Source organism: Notolepis coatsorum, assembly GCF_963971535.1.
Source record: "Notolepis coatsorum genome assembly, chromosome: 12".
NCBI classification, from domain to species: domain Eukaryota; kingdom Metazoa; phylum Chordata; class Actinopteri; order Aulopiformes; family Paralepididae; genus Notolepis; species Notolepis coatsorum.
In genome coordinates, this window is record NC_140176.1 from 101,886,355 (window position 1) to 101,899,644 (window position 13,290).

General features: G+C 41.9%; 1 pseudogene across 1 annotated transcript in view; it reads left to right on the plus strand.

The window, feature by feature from the left end:
- Positions 1–2,010: 2,010 nt before the first annotated feature.
- LOC311238002 (heat shock protein 30-like) overlaps positions 2,011–13,290 on the plus strand; it is a 35,271-nt pseudogene continuing 23,991 nt past the window's right edge. The window contains exon 1 of the transcript in view: positions 2,011–2,075. The product of the transcript in view is annotated as a heat shock protein 30-like (transcript). The remainder of the gene's footprint in view (positions 2,076–13,290) is intronic.

Genomic DNA, 13,290 nt, shown 5'->3' on the forward strand with positions numbered 1-13,290 from the left:
AACACATCTGTAATCATTGATCTGACTCTTTCATATAGGTCTTAATCTGGTTGATACTGTCGATTTGTATTGACTGCTATGACTGTATGTTTGTCCTTGCTGTCCATAATGACTATAATGCAATGTCTTTGTCAGGATTATATGATTGTATGTAGTGCAACTGCCTATTTGTTTTGTATTTAAATTATTGTTTAATGTGCTGCAGAACAGGAACCTGATGAAAAACTGTTTGTAACTGAGTCAGGACAGTTTAAATGTACATTGTGAAATGTTTTATTTTTTTTACCATTTCCTGTATAAATAAAGTAAAATAAAAAAATAAATGGAAAAATATTAAATTGTATGTGAATTTACCTCAAAACTATTTAAATACCTTTAATTGTCCACATAGGTAAATTGTCTTGCACTCAGTCCTGCAGTAAACATACTCTTATTCTAAATTTGGAATGTAAGAGATGGTCTTGTCACTATAGTCTTACATGTGAAGTGTTGATTAAAAATATATAATATATAAACTGTATGTTAGCAATGTACAATAACACTGTACACACCGTATACACTGTTTTTGGACTATATTACACGTATGTTAACAATACCGACCAGGTATTAGTGCCTCGCAAAGTGCAGATATGAAGTTTTCCCCTTTTTTGTATGCATTTAGGAGGTTTTGTTCTTCATCAACGATAAAGTTCTCTCCACGTTTGATATATTAGCCATTCAGACTGTAATTGTGATGGGGAATATATGCTTATATTTTTGGTATCATAACCGATTAGGCCAACAATGACTTGTGTTAATTATGCAATATCACAGCTATGGGGAGTATTTCGGCCCTGCGTCATGTGATATAATAACAGCATGTCACGAAGTGAGCTATTGCTTTTATAAAACAGTTACCAAGTAGCCTAATATGAAAGTAAGATTTACACTTACATTTAATTTGTTTTTATTAATACATAATAATGTTCAAAATAGAATTTACTTTGATTTACATTCATCTGTATGTTGCCATTTATTGTGCACCAACTGGCACAGGCAGAGATGGTATAAACAGCAGACTTATTTCTTGAAGAGGTGGCAAGATGGTACAAGGCAGAGCAGATTGCTTTGAGCTACCCCGTTTTATAATTATTGGCCATGGCCATGGTGAATATGTTATTTCTTAGCCAGCAGGTGTGCGTCAAAACTGTAATACACACGTAGTTTGGCTCAAGATGAATCACCATTCTAAATTATTCTGCTATCCAACACAACCCATATAGCTGGCTTGTTCGACAGACATCTCATGGACAACTGCATGAGACTTGGATTGCAAGTTGTAAAATTGTTTGTAAACAGATGTTTTGCTCCAAATCTCCATTAACTTCAATTCATCAAGTATTTTGACCATTTATGGGGATTATCACAGTGGAGATATGCGAGAAGAAACCAAAGTATTCATGAATTCAAGGCATCACAGTATGAGTTGATATGAAAAAGTTATACTTTTTGGGTTAAGTTCTCATTTAGCCAGTAGAGGGCAGAAGAGTTTCAGCCATGAGTTTGTTCTGCTTTACTCTCTTCTCGACACAGGGCTTTCATCGAATTACATTCCAAAACTCTGTTGTACTCCAAGATGTTAAACTATTTTATATTTTAGAATTCGAGGGATGATGATTATCAACCGATTTAGTCTAGTTCTACTGTACATGTGCCATTTAGGAGTTATATACTCACAACTATTAGTGAGGGCATGCATGTACCTTGTACACCAACTCATTGTATTACACTGATACAGGCATTTAGATCGCCATATATTTGTCCCTTTGAAATAAATCAAATAAACTAAAACCGCGTAAACATTGTATAATAACTAAACGATGAGTTTTGTAAAAAATAAAAATAAAATAATGCATAATATATATATAATTGAATAAGGAATATACTTTCATAGTTATTGAGGTGGCTCTTAAAAGAGCCTTTTTTGGTAGTGAATATACGAGGAGTCTTATTTAGGCACGCTCTCCACGGATGCGGCGGGCCAGCTGGATGTCTTTGGGCATGATGGTCACCCTCTTGGCGTGGATCGCGCACAGGTTGGTGTCCTCAAACAGGCCGACCAGATAAGCCTCTTTGAGTGCCACGCCGGGTTTTCCTTTTCACCCCCTGAATGCCACCATCGGCGCCAATGTTAACGTTAATATCGCCTAATCTATGTTTTAAATTATGGCTATGTGTCTAATCTGCCCATCGCATTATCAAAGACTATTCTCCAGTCAGTGCTGTCAAGGCAGATTGTTTTTTTATCACGTAATTTCCGTTTCAGAGCATTTAGAAAAGCACCCGTTTTGAGATAAAAAAAACAGCCCATTCTGGACCATTCTATGAAAATCGTCTTTTACTGGAATATTCCACAACGTTGATATTCGTCTGCCTTTTTATGAATCGTTTTCAAATAAACGCTAGATGATCAATATTATACGTGCACGCAAGCACATTCGGGCCGCGCACGGATAATCGCCGCGTTGATTTCCTCTTGGACTTTACAGTGAAACCGAAAGAGCCCATTTCACAAAACAGCTTATAATAACTTCATCAAAATTAGTCTGATTGTCCTAACACTGATAACATAGAGTCCTTACCTGACATCAGATGGTATCCAACTGGTATATTCCAATTCCTGATCACCATTCGAAAAAATCGATAAGTGTATAGATCCAACGCGATACAGTAGAACTCCATGATCAGCGGGGCTCAGAGGCTCCAGAATGAACTGTGGTAACCCCGGCTGGATCAGTGGACTGGAAAATGTGGAGTACCGGATTTTTTTCCCCATCCATTTTCATTGAGTCCATTCCAAAATCCCTTATGTCATCTGAAAGACGATAGGGGCGCTTTTTTTCTCCACATATGATCTCCGGCGGAGCTCGTGTATACTCGGGTAGGCTCGCGTGATGCAATATGATTTCAGATCGCTAAAAAAATAATAATAATAATAATTCCGAGAAATCTCGCGAGTGGCTTTCAACCACATAAAAATAAACCGAAGATATCTCGTGTGTGGCAGTTAAAGTGTTAAAACCTTTTTTTAAATCTGAGAGTGCTGGTCCGGCCTCCTGCTTTCTTCCTTAGATTTTTTTGTACACATGATCTCAAGAAGGTCCTGAATGTTTTTCATGTCATTATTAGCATGGTGTTATTCAATATCAAAGATGCAAAGAAAAATCATAATTCATATTCTCCTTTGTTTCATCACAATTTAAGAATATTGAATTGAATGAATATGGTATTTAGACACTAAAACACATTGATACGAACTCCTATTACTATAATACAATGCTAGAGACTGAAAAATTACATTTATAGTACATCCCAGATAGCAAAAAATGAGTGAATCAACGTTGAAATAGGGTTCAGCAGAAATATTGAATCTATGTTGAAGCCTGACATCTAAATTATATAGATCGTTGTCTATGACCCTAACGTTGAATCAACGTTAGGTGTCAACCATAGCTGATACTATATCAATGTTGATTCAACCATCATCTAAATGGTAATCTACATGCACATTTTAGTTGATTTTATATTGAATCAATGTTAGACATCAATGTTTATTCAACCATAATCTAAATGGTAATCTACATGCACATTTTAGTTTGATTTGATTTGATTTGAAGTCTTTATTTCGAACATGCAATGAATACAACAAACAATAACAAAAAAAGAAAGAAACAACTCAATCTGCATGTTCGAAAAGGAGTAGGAAGAAGTATACACTTATTTAATCCTACCCCTTTTCCACTACTCAAATGAGTGTACTATTTTAAACATAAAAAAGAAAAGAAAAGAAAAGAAAAAAAAATATATATATATATATATATATATATATATATGCAAAACAAAAAACAAAAACTATATATGTATAAAATAAAATAAAATAGAAAACAAAATAAAAATGTAAACACCCGTGAATATCAAGTCCCTTCTTCATCCCTGTACCTTGTGAACATAATTTCCTTATACATCAGTTTGAATTGTCTCATGTTTGGACATTGCTTTAGCACCACATTTAGACTGTTCCACAGTTTCACTCCACATATTGAGATGCAGTGTTTTCTCATGGTAGTGCGTACGTTTAGCACCTTTAAATTGTGTTCTCCCCTCAGATTATAACCCCCCTCCCTATCAAAGAACAATTCTTGAATGTTTCTTGGAAGTGCATGACTTTTTGCTTTATACATTAATTGTGCCGTTTTAAATTCCACAAGATCATTTAACTTCAATGTCTTTGACTCCAGAAACAATATGTTAGTGTGATCACGATAACCTGCTATGTGAACTATCCTTATGGCCCTTTTTTGGAGTATAAAAAGTGGTTGTAGTGTAGACTTATAATTGTTTCCCCAGACTTCAGCACAGTAATTTAAATATGGTAAAACTAGTGAACAGTAGAGAATGTAGAGTGATTTTCTATCCAGGATGTGCTTTACTTTACTCATGACTGAAATGCTTCATGAGAGTTTAGATTGGACATGTTTTATGTGAGGTTTCCAACAGATTTTATGGTCTATTATTACACCTAGGAATTTATTTTCATAAACTCTTTCAATAATCACATCATTTATTTTAACTTGTACCTGAGTATCCAATCTACAGTTTCCAAACAACATAATTTTAGTTTTGCTCAAGTTCAATGATAATTTGTTTCTATCAAACCATTCCTTCAATTTCTTCATTTCAGATGTGATGACCTCTAAAAGCTGCTGGACATTCTCACCAGAAAAAAAAAGATTAGTGTCATCCGCAAATAAAATACATTTAAATATATTGGATACTTTACATATCTCGTTAATGTACAAGATGAACAGTTTTGGACCCAACACTGACCCCTGGGGGACACCACAAGCAATGTCCAAACATTCAGATTTATAATCTCTCATTGTCACAAATTGTTGTCTTTTATTTAGATAGCTTCTTACCCAGTCCAATACTACCCCCCTGATCCCATATCTCTCCAATTTCCTGATTAATATATCATGATTAATAGTATCAAATGCTTTTTTTAGGTCAATGAATACTCCAGCTACATGTTTTTTTTTATCTATGGAATTTGTGATTTTTTCAATGAGTTCTATTAACGCTAGTGATGTTGACCGGTGTGTTCTGAATCCATACTGGCTATCGGTGAGTAAATTATGTTTATCAATGAATTTATCTAATCTGTTGTTGAAGAGTTTTTCTAATATTTTTGAAAACTGAGGAAGTAGAGAAACAGGCCTATAATTTGTGAAGTGGTGTTTATCTCCAGTCTTGAACAGAGGTATGACTTTTGCTATTTTCATTTTATTCGGAAATCAACCAGTTTTGAATGATAAATTGCAGATGTGCGTGAGTGGTTTTGAAATCCCAATAATGACATTTTTTACTATTTTCATATCTATTTCATTACTGTCTGTAGATGTCTTGTTTTTACATTTATTAGTAGTTTCTATAATTTCATTTTCATCTACCGCTTCCAGAAACATTGAACTAGGATTTCTTTCAATGTAATTGTCTTTTATGTCTTCAGGAGTCACTGGATCTGGGATTTTTCCTGCTAATTCTGGTCCAATATTTACAAAAAATTTATTAAAGTTGTTAACCACATCATCCATATTGCTAATAGTTTGATCCTTTTCCATAAAATACTGAGGATAGTTTATTTGTCTTGATCCATTCCTGATAATACCATTTAATATCTTCCAAACACCTTTAATATTATATTTGTTGTTATCTAATATTCTACTATAATGATCCTTCTTACATCTTCTCATAATATTAGTCAACTTGTTTTTATATTTCTTATATTTATTTTCTGCCTCTTTAGTTCTATGTTTTATAAATTCTCTATATAGTGTATTTTTCTTTTTACATGCATTCTGTAATCCCCTTGTGATCCATGGGCTGTCTGAGTGTTTATGTTTACTGCTATATTCTTTTATTGGACAATGTTTGTGATATAGTAAGTTAAATATAGATAAGAATGTTTCATATGCTTTATCAGTGTCATCCTCTTTATATACTATCTCCCAATTTTGTAGTAGCAAATCATTTTTGAAAGCGTTCATTGATTCTTCAGTCCTTACTCGTTTAAATTGTAGTTTATTGTCCTGCTTGTTTTCTGTGTAGTTGTTGTCATAAACTGTAAAAACTGGTAAATGGTCGCTGATGTCATTTATTAGTAATCCACTCACTGTATTGTTTTCTATAATGTTCGTAAATATATTGTCTATCAGAGTGGCACAATGGGATGTGATTCGGCTGGGTCTTGTGATTTTTGGATAAAGGCTCAAACTATACAATGTGTTGATGAATTCCTCAGTCATTTTATGTTTGTTTGGATTTAAAAGATCAATGTTAAAATCCCCACAGATGAAAATAGCCTTTTGATTATTGTTTATATACATTTCTTCCATCCAGTCCTTGAAAACTTCAATATTCGAACCTGGTGCTCTATATATACAGCTCACAATTATATTTTTCTTTTTTTCTACACATATTTCTATTGTTATACATTCTAATAAATTATCAATCACATTTGTCATTTTTTCTACAATCTTATAATTCAAGTTATTATCCACATACACAGCCACTCCTCCTCCACTCTTATTTTTTCTGTTCATATAGTTGAGTTCATATCCGACCATTTCAAAATCCATTCCCTTTTCCTCGTTCATCCAAGTTTCTGAAATGGCAATTATGTTAAATGGTTGTGTAAACTGGTTTAAGTATTCCTCCCCTGACCTCTGCAACTCGTTTCTCCTCTTCTTCAATAATAAAGTATCTTTAATCAACAGCTCACTGACTGCCCGCATCGCCAATTCCCCCACCCTCGCCCCCCCCACCAACATTTTCCCCCCACCTGACTCCATCCCTCCCACCCCTTTTACTGCCTTCGCCCCAGTTGACTCCTCCTTCATCATGGACCTCATGACTACCTCCAAGACCACTACCTGCTCCCTTGACCCCCTACCCACTACTCTCACCAAAGCCTGCCTCCCTGCTCTCATCCCCCACCTCACGCCCTTTTCAACCAGTCACTATCCCTAGGCCACGTCCCCTCCCCCTACAAACTCGCCGCTGTCACCCCTGTCCTCAAAAAACCCACTCTTGACCCATCCAGCCTCTCCAACTACCGCCCCATATCCAATCTTCCTTTTTTCTCAAAAACACTGGAACGTATTGCTGCCTCCCAACTCCACTCCCATCTCCAGTCCAACACCCTATATGAACCCCTTCAGTCTGGCTTCCGTCCCGCTCACAGCACTGAAACTGCACTGGTAAAGGTCATCAACGACCTCCTCATCTCCGCTGACTCCGGTGCCCTCAACATCCTGATCCTACTTGATCTCAGTGCAGCCTTTGACACAGTGTGTCACTCCATCCTCCTCCAAAGGCTGCACCAACTGGGTGTTGAGGGCACAGCACTTGACTGGTTCTCCTCCTACCTCACTGACAGACACCAATTCATCTCCCTCTCCGGCCACACCTCCTCCCCCTCCCCAGTCACACAGGGGGTCCCCCAAGGCTCAGTCCTCGGCCCCCTGCTCTTCATCTGCTACATTCTCCCCCTTGGTCACATCATCCGCAAATACCACCTCAACTTCCACTGTTACGCTGACGACACCCAAATATACATCAGTACACAATCCCCCCACAGCCCACCCCTCAGTCACATCGAATCATGCATCACCGAACTCCAAACTTGGATGACCCACAACTTCCTCAAACTGAACAGTGACAAGACTGAACTCCTCATCATTGGCACCAAAACCACCCTCACCAGATCCGGACCCATCACACTCACCATCAACGACTCCACCATCACCCCCTCCCCCCTAGTCCGCAACCTTGGTGTCCTCCTTGACCCCACCCTCTCATTTGACCCCCACGTCCGCTCCATCGTGAAAACATCCTACTTTCACCTCCGCAACATCGCAAAAATCCGTCACTGCCTCTCCCCCCCCGCTGCTGAATCCCTCATTCACGCCTTCATCTCCTCCCGCCTGGACTACTGCAACTCCCTCCTCACTGGTATCACCTCCCGCTCCCTCCATAAACTGCAAATGGTCCAAAATTCAGCCGCCCGCCTCCTCACTAACACCCGGTCCCGCGAACACATCACTCCTGTCCTCCACTCCCTCCACTGGCTCCCGATCAAACACCGCATTAACTTTAAAACACTACTCCTCACCTTCAAAGCCCTCCACAGCCTGGCCCCCCCCTACCTGACTGATCTCCTTCTCCCCTACCGCCCAACCCGTTCCCTCCGGTCCTCCTCCACTGCCTCCCTCACTGTCCCGACATCCAAGCTTAAAAACTTCGGAGATCGGGCCTTCTCTCGCACTGCACCCCGACTCTGGAACTCCCTCCCCCAGTCCATCAGAGACTCCCCTACACTCTCCACCTTCAAAGCTCGCCTCAAAACCCACCTGTTCTCCCTTGCCTTCAACCCCCCCCACCCCTAAACCCCCCCCTCCCCTCCAACCTGATCGATATGTCTCTAGTCTTTTTTTTTGTGCCATCAGGCTGTCTCCCCCGTTCCCCCCATGGTCTCATGTTCCTTTGTTTTTGTTTCCTTGTTGTTTTGTTTTGTTTCTTTGCTTTCGTCTCTTTGTTTGTACCCCTGCTCCCGACTACTGTCAGCGACTTCGGGTTATTGAGAAGCGCTATATAAATTAAATGAATTATTATTATTATTATTATTCCTTAATGCTGTTAAAGTTTGCGTACAGACTTCTTGAATTGAAGTGAATTATTGATAGTTTGTTAACTGTCTTAATTGTCCTGTTGTACTGATCTTCAGTATAGTAGCAGCAGTTGTCGTTGATGTTGAAGAATAGATTATTGTCTGGGTCAATATCATTTTCTATATCCTGTAGATTGTGCTCAGTGTATTCAAATGTTTTGAGTTTCATTTTTTCGTGTTCAAGAATCCACTGTGTCAAATCCACATCATCTCCAGATGTAGGTGAATTGGTTATTTCCGTAGGCCTATGCGTCATGGTTGTAAGTTGTGTAATTGTGTCCAGTGTGTCTCTATTACCTTACAGTCCCGTCATGATGTTTATTGGTATTTGTCCAGCTCCTCCATGTTTCTGATGAGTAGCACTTTGGCCTCCTCCGGTGGTCCATTCAGCTTGATGAATACTTTGCAGCTAGAGGTCCATGTAGATTGAATTAATTTCTGCTTCCTCATGTATCGTGCCTGTTTGGCGATGTCGCCGTTGCGCTTTGTAAGATGCTCATTCATAAAGACGTTTGATCCCCTCAATTTTTTTCCTTGTTTCAGTAGTGCAATTTTGTTCTTTCTGTTTACAAACCGCATTATGATGGCCTGTTTGTCATTGCCGTCTCTTCGGGGCAGTGGGTGGCAAGCCTCGATGTTATTGCAGTCCAGCTCAATCCCCTTGGACTGAAGGAAGGCAGCCACTTGTTGCTCCACAGAGTTTGAATCCAGCGCACTCGGCCCATCCCCATTGACAGCTGTCACCGCCCGAGCGTATGACCGGGGTTTGATTTGGAGCCCAGTGACAATAATGTCATAGTTGATTTTATATTGAATCAATGTTAGACATCAATGTTTATTCAACCATAATCTAAATGGTACTCTACTTGTACATTTGTAACTTGTACATCTACTTGTAACTTGTAAAGTTAAGGAATCAATACTGATTAATGTACATTTTACATTAAAATATTGCTGCTGATATGTATACATCATAACATTACATGTTTTTTTCCTGCTGTTAAACACACTATTGTTAAATAAATAATAATAAAATTCTTGTATGACCATATTTCCAAAAATGTGTGAACAAAAATGACAACATGGCTTTTAAAATGAAATTTTTTTTTTCTAGGGTATCAGAACTTCCAGTGACTAAAACTTTACAAAAAACAAATAACAGACCTTATAACAGGCTTTCATTAACAATATAGCCACTGCCAGAATAGTGACACACATATTGTGTGTGTGAGGTTTCTGTCCTTGCTCTCTCACTCGTTCTGTTCCTTTAACCACCCTCGCTCTGTTTTCATTTGTTTTTCTGTTCATTATTTCAATTCCCTCATTCACACGCTTCTCCCCAGTGACGTCATCAGAGACGTCGCTGATTGGTTCTCTCAGGACCGCACGCTTTTCAATCACATTCCCCAGCTGTCACTGCTTTTCAATCAATCGATCCCTTATTATTTATACCCCGTTTCTCCACTCTAAGTTTGTTGGATCGTCTTGATTTTTCTCTGGTTGCATTTCCCCGTGTTGCTGCTGCTGCTGCTTTTTGCTCCTTGTGCTATCTCCAGGAATTTCCAAGAAGCCTTCCCTTGGACACCTGTTCCCGTGGCGCGCCCTCACTCCGCTGTTTGTTCCAGCACCATTACGCATAACGTCTGGGTGAGTTTTTATTGACTGTCTTGATCTATTCCGTTTTTCGTGTGTAACTATTACACTGAAGACTACCACCTTTTGTCAGACAGTCACTCACCCAGCTTTTCTATTTTTGCTTGTTCCCTTATGGGATAATATTTTTGGGACCTTCCATCTCCCTCTGTGTGTTGCTCACACCGAAGATATTATTTCACTATTGGATTGTTTTGGACTTCACTAACTGTGTGTATATTACACGAAGATATTCACTGGGACTGTGTTTGGATTTTTGCTAACGGTGTGTACATTACACGAAGATATTCACTGGGACTGTGTTTGGAGTTTTGCTCACTGTGTGTATTACACGAAGAGATTCACTTGGGCTGTTTTGGAATTGTGCTCACTGTGTTTAAATTACACGAAGAATTGTTCACCCTGTTCTCCTGCTCGTTCAAACTGCACTGTGTTGACTCGTTCCCTCTCTCCCTCTCTCGGTCTCGCAACACATCTGAGATTCTGCCGAGAGAATTCTGCAGAGCGGTTCAGACGTCAACACCTGCTATCCCCAAGACTACCATCACGGGAGAAGCTGCAGAGCAGCAGAACTTTGCCCCTTGTCCTATGTACCTGTCTTGTTGACTTGCCTTTCCTGTACTCCTTATATTTAGTATCAAATAAACAAGCCCTCGTATTTGGCAACTCTGAATTCCTACTCTCTTGTGTCGTGCGTTTGGGGTCGGTATCAAACCATAACATTACGATCCAATCAATATGACGACCCCAGCCGACACAGAGAGGGTCAGAACCGCACTTGCAATTCAAGTCGAGTTGACCAGGGATCACGGTCTCCAATTAGAGCGGGCTGCGGCTGCGGTGCAGAACCTCAGGGATCAGGTCCTGCCTATGCAGGGTTCAATGGCCGCTATGGAGGGACAACAGTCCGAGATTCTCGCTCAGCTTCACTCGCTGGGCGACACCGTTAATACCTTTAATCTCTCACACCCTTCAGGAACATTCCCCGCAGCCCCAGCAGATCTCGCATCTCGGGAACCCCGTCTCTCCGTCCCACGGCTGTTCGACGGTAATCCCAAGGAGTGTGCCACATTGTTTATTGTTTATTGTTTAAAAAGGATCCCCATTAGCTGTCACCTAAGTGGCGAGCTAGTCTTCCTGGGGTCCACATAGAAAGACAACACAAAACACAAAACATAACAACATAAGATACATATGACAATCACAATTAACAATGATAATCTAAAAACAGTAGACATCATTATCTAAAAACATTGTAACATTGTCTAAAAACAGTAAAACATTGTAGACATCATTATCAACATTCATCATGCAATGTGAGTTGGTTTTCCGTCATCAACCAAGCCGTTTTTCTGCTCATGGGTCCCAAGTGGCTTATATAACAAACCTACTTTCAGGCCATGCTGCCCAGTGGGTCACTTCCTCCTGGGCAATGGAAGCAGATTTTTTGTTTTCCTACCCAGACTTCGTGGCGGAGCTCCGCAGAGTGTTCCACCATCCAGCCCGAGGTCTGGACCCTGGAGCCCGGTTGGGGACCTTCCGACAGGGGAGCGGCAGGGTGACGGACTATGTCATGGAGTTTCGACTGGCGGCGGTGGAGAGTGGATGGAACGAACCTGCTCTTCGCCTAACCTTCTTGAGGGGGCTCAGTGACGCAGTCCGGGACCAGCTCGCTACCCGGGAGTTGCCCGACTCCCTCGAGGAGCTGTTTAGCCTTGTCATCCGTATTGACGGACGCCTCCTGGAGAGAAGGCGCGAGAGGACCCGACTGTTACCTCCTGAAGCACCCCGGACTCCTGGACGCCCTGTCCCCAACACTACTGGTGGTAACAGGCTTCCCCGTCCGGTTCGCGAGGAGGAACCCATGCAGCTGGGACGCTCTCATCTGAGCCAGGCGGAGCGTGAGGCAAGGCTCAGGTCCGGTCTCTGCCTCTACTGCGGAGGTGCGGGACACCGTATCGCCGACTGCCCTACCCGGCCAAAAGATCAGGCTCACCGAGACCCCGGGAGATCCTGGTGAGCCGTTTTTCCCATTCCCAGCGCCGCGCACCACCTGACCATCTGATGAGCGTCACCCTGGCCTGGGGGGACCAACGTGCCACGGTGGAGGCCCTCATCGACTCTGGGGCAGACGAGAACTTCCTCGACTTCGAGTTTGCCACCCGAGCCAACATACCTCTTGAGGACCTTGTGAGGCCCTTGGAGATCTTTTCGTTGGACCAACACCGCCTGGCCGACATCTCTCAACGCACCGGCCCAGTCGTGCTGACCATCGCTGGGAACCACGTCGAGAGAATCCAGTTCCTCATTACCCAATCCCCCCTTGTCCCGGTGGTCCTGGGTAGGCCCTGGCTCGCGCTGCACGAGCCCCACATCGCCTGGTCCTCCGGTACCATCAGGGGCTGGAGCTCCTCCTGTCACGCCCGCTGTCTGCAGGCGGCGTCCTGTCCCCCGCCCCGGAGGCCGGCTGGTGAGTTGCCCCCGGACCCCTCGTCCATTCCTCCCGAGTACCACGACCTCATGGAGGTATTCAGTAAGACCAGGGCTCAGGCCCTTCCACCTCACCGCCCCTATGACTGCGCCATCGACCTCCGCCAAGGGGCTCCCCTTCCCGGCAGCCGCCTCTACAGTCTGACTGTCCCGGAGAAGAAGGCGATGGATCTCTACATCTCTGAGTCATTGGAAGCAGGACTCATTCGGCCTTCCTCCTCCCCGGTGGCGGCCGGGTTCTTCTTTGTTGGTAAGAAGGATGGGGACCTGCGACCCTGCATCGACTATCGTCAGCTCAACGAGATCACCATCAAGAACAAATACCCCCTACCTCTCATGAGCTCCACCTTCGAGCCACTGACCCAGGCCTCGTTCTTCAC